The sequence below is a fragment of the Geospiza fortis genome, unplaced genomic scaffold, assembly GCF_000277835.1.
Source record: "Geospiza fortis unplaced genomic scaffold, GeoFor_1.0 scaffold17, whole genome shotgun sequence".
Classification (NCBI taxonomy): Eukaryota; Metazoa; Chordata; class Aves; order Passeriformes; family Thraupidae; genus Geospiza; species Geospiza fortis.
In genome coordinates, this window is record NW_005054438.1 from 818,756 (window position 1) to 821,147 (window position 2,392).

Genomic DNA, 2,392 nt, shown 5'->3' on the forward strand with positions numbered 1-2,392 from the left:
GGGAGGTGGTGGAGTCCCCATCCCTGGGTGTGTTTAACAAAGCCTGGATGTGGCACTGGGGGCCAGGGTTGAGTTGAGGGGTTGGGGCTGGGCTGGACTTGATGATCTTTAAGATCTTTTCCAACCCAGTGATTCTGTGAATTCTGTGAACTCAGGCTGGTCTGGTGACGCTTTCCTAAGGGCTCCCATGCCAGCAGCTTTTCCCAGGTTATCCCTCCCTCCTGCCCCTAAGTGAATCCCACACCTGGGTCCCCTCACAAGCATCTTCTGTTCCCCTAGGACCCCCACAGCTCCAAGAGGACACAGCAGCCCACTCTGACATCACCCAGCACCTCTGAACTGAGGTGAATTCAGGCAGCACAACCCTTGGCACCTTGTTTCACGTGCCAGCAAGAGAAATGGAGGCATAAAATTCCTTGTGGGATCTACATTATCATACATCAGCTCCCGGTGGGGACAGGGCAGCAGCAGCTGCACTGGGGAGAGTAAACACTGCAGAAACCATCATGCTGAAGGAAATCTCCTGTTCCTGGAGCTCAGGGTCACTCACAGCCCGGCTCTGGGCTCTGCTGTCCCCTCAGTGCCCATCCCGAGGGCCCCATGCACTCAGCAGGGTCCTGGTGGTGTTAGGAAAATTAATGCACAAACACCAAAGGTTTATGTCCAAAAAAGAGACAGAGGAGTCCTTTTACTTTATTGGAATAAAGGGAGAGGCCATGGGGCATTCCCGTGGGGTCTCTCAAATTTTTGGAGGACTCAGACTCCTTTTTATCCCAATTTCCCAGCTGTATTTCCCTTCTCTCTTTCCCCATTGGCTGAGGTACTTGAGAGGTACAGACTGCCCAGAACGCCTGATACCAGAGATTTCTCTCTAATGTATAACTCTCCTTTTTCACTTTTAATTCTTACAGAATTTAGGGGTTTTTCTTCCCCATTGTTTCTTTCATCTTTCAATGTCTAACTGCATTTATAAGCCAATCTAAAGTTTATTTTTAAAAGCAAATATCTTTTTCTCATTCCTCAATCAGTGAAATCCTCCCCATTGTTTCTTTTATCTCCCAGTGCTGGTTTTATCTACCAGCAGACCCCCAGCTTGTTTGTAAAGACAAATCCGCTATTCCTCTCAGTGGGAATCCTGCCCTGGATGATGCCCGGCTCAGCTCCTGCCAAGGACGGGCAGCGCTGCGGGCTCCGAGCCCTTCCAGCCAGCGGAGGGAGCCCCAGCAAAGGCAATGGAGAACTCCTGCATCCCCCTGGAGCTGCGGCTTTCCCCGAGCATCCCCCGAGCATCTGCGGAGCGATTATTCCGTGTGCGGGTCAAAGAAAGCAGCATCTCTGCAGCCAGAAGGGTCCAGCACACAACTCAGGCTGCTTCTTGACTAAAGCACAGGTAGAAAAGCTTTAGAGCCCCCATGGAGTACCTGACGTGCAGCCTCTGCATCTGCACTGCGTCCCCTCACTGGCCAGGACATCTCCCAGGGGATTTGGGGGAGGATTTTTTGATTTTTTTTTTTTTCGTCTGAGCAGGGCAAGCAGCAGCGAGCCTGCTGTGGGTGTGTGGTGCCTTGTCTTTCTGCAGCTTTCTGTTACAACTGGGCTCTTTCCCCAAACAAAGAATTTTCTGTAAATATATGTGAGGATTGAAGTACTTGCACTGAGACAGCAGCCTCAGGACACCTCAATCTTTCAGAGAAAAAGGAATTTATTAGATTAGCTCTCTTATCTGAGAAACTAACTTCTTCCTGCTTCCCTCAGATCTGAAGACGCCGTTAGGATTCAGAGGAAGAAGCCGACACTGACCAGGCAGAATCCTGTATTTGAATGGAATTTATGCATCATGTATGAGGTGTATGAATATGCAACAGGCTGTTGCTTTTAAGGGTTAATCCTCTGTTAACGGGTGTCCTTTTTTGGGCTTGTTTTGCCCAGAAAAGGGTACCTGGACTGTCCGTAACTCTTTGTGTTTTTATAGTCTCACATTGTCCTAATCACAATTGTTCAAATTACTATTACTCTAATTATATTACTCTTTTTATAACCATTTTATTACCATTAAACTTTTAAAATTTTAAAAACAAGTGACTGATGTTTTTCACAATATATTTCAGGATAAGTCTGGCATGATCCTTTTTTTTGTGAATGTGGAGCTATGAGCAGAGTTCAACTGCAGACAGCAAAGGGAATGTGCAGGAGGTTTTTGGCCCTCCTACAACAACCTTCTTTGATACCTCTGCTCTGGTTCTCTGGCAGAAACACCTGCTATTTTTAGATTTAATATTTGCTGATAAAAAAGCTCCACTGTGAGGGTACAGTCCCATGACAGGCTTGAGCTGAACAACTTGGCTGCTACAGAAAGGGAGAAGCCTTTTCTTTCTTTCTCTTTCTTTCTTTC